This window comes from Chrysochloris asiatica, unplaced genomic scaffold, assembly GCF_000296735.1.
Source record: "Chrysochloris asiatica unplaced genomic scaffold, ChrAsi1.0 scaffold00018, whole genome shotgun sequence".
NCBI lineage: Eukaryota > Metazoa > Chordata > Mammalia > Afrosoricida > Chrysochloridae > Chrysochloris > Chrysochloris asiatica.
In genome coordinates, this window is record NW_006408536.1 from 18,570,415 (window position 1) to 18,572,149 (window position 1,735).

Consider the following 1,735-nt stretch of genomic DNA (forward strand, 5'->3'; position numbering starts at 1 on the left):
AGATTTCAAGATAAAACAGCAGGGGAAATAATAAATTATAGGGTAACTTCAAAGAAAAATAATGCACCTGCAAATCAAATTTTAAAAAGAGGAAATCAGAAAGATTTAGTAGACATCAACACAACTGAAATAAAAATGAAAAGAGAACCCACAAACAAAATGAACTCAGCATACCAAATTATATGGAACAATAAATCCAACGGCACCTCAAAAAAACACAGAAAAATGACAACAATTTATACCTACTGATAATTACACTGAATTTAAATGAATCAAATGCACTGGTCAAGAGACATAGAGCAGAATGGATAAGAAAACAGAATTTTTCAATATGCTGTCTGTAAGAGACCTATCCAAAATATGAAGACAGCCTAAATGCCTATCAATAGAAGAGAGGTTAAAGAAACTTTAGTACATATACACAATGGAATACTATAATTGGAGAAGGGTGGACTTAAACATTTTTAAATACTGACTACCGAACGGGGCTTTTTAAGGCTAATGAACTCCCTTAGTCCCTATCAGAGACAAGCATCTCAATAGCTTTAAAATAGTAGAAAAGTGGAATAAATAGGAAGGGGCAGAGTTGATTGTTTAGGAAAACAATAACTAAAGTCTACTTGCACAAAATATGGAAGGCTATGGTTCTGGATAGATTCAGAAAGAACAGCCATTCAAAAGAAAAATGTTGAAATAATTTTAAGTTTTGGACTCAATTCCTTGTGTGATGGTGTATAACTAATACCATGCCTATACGTATGGATTACATTTTATTCATTAGCTCGAGCAAAAGTATTAAACCAAGGAATAAAAGTAAGATTAGATTAATTAGTTATCCCACCAATCATCTGTCCATTTATCCCACTGTGGTGGCTTTTGTGTTCCTGTGATGCTCGAAGTTATGCGATGGGTATTTTAAATACCAATAGCTGCACCCATGGTGGACAGGTTTCAGCAGAGCTTCCAGACTAAGACAGACTAGGAAGAAGGAGAGGCAAACCATTTTTGAATAACTAGTCACTGAAAATCTTATGAATAGCAGTGGAACATTGTCTGAAATAGTGCCAGAAGATGAGTCCCTCAGGGTGGAAGGCACTCAAAATACCATTGGGGAGGAGTTGCCCCTCAAAGTAGAGTTGACTTTAATGACAGGAATGGAGCAAAGCTTTCAAGACCTTCACCTGCTGATAGGGAACCACTAAATATGAGAAGAAACAGCTGCAAATAACCATTAATAATTAGAACATGGAATGTATGTATGATGTTTGAATCTAAGAAAATTGGAAGATGTCAAAAATGAAATGGAACACATAACGATCAGTATCCTGGGCATTGTTGTTGTTGTTAAGTGCCATGGAGTCAGTTCTGACTCATAGCGACCCTGTACAGGGTTTCCGAGGCTGTAAATCTTTACAGGAGCAGAAAGCATCATCTCTCTCCATCGGAGCGGCTGGTAGTTTTGGACTGCTCACCTTGCGGTTCGCAGCCCGATTCGTAACCATTACACTACCACAGCTCACTAATCCTGGCCATTAGTGAGCTGAAATGGGCTCATATTGGCAATTCTGAATCAGAGAATCCTATGGTTTACTATGCCAGGAACGACAAATTGAAGAGGAATGGGGTCACATTCACTGTCAAAAAGAGCATTTCACGATCTATCTTGAAGTCCAGTGTTTTCTGTGATAGGATAATATTCACATGGCTACAAGGAAGACAGAGCCATGGTGTGGCG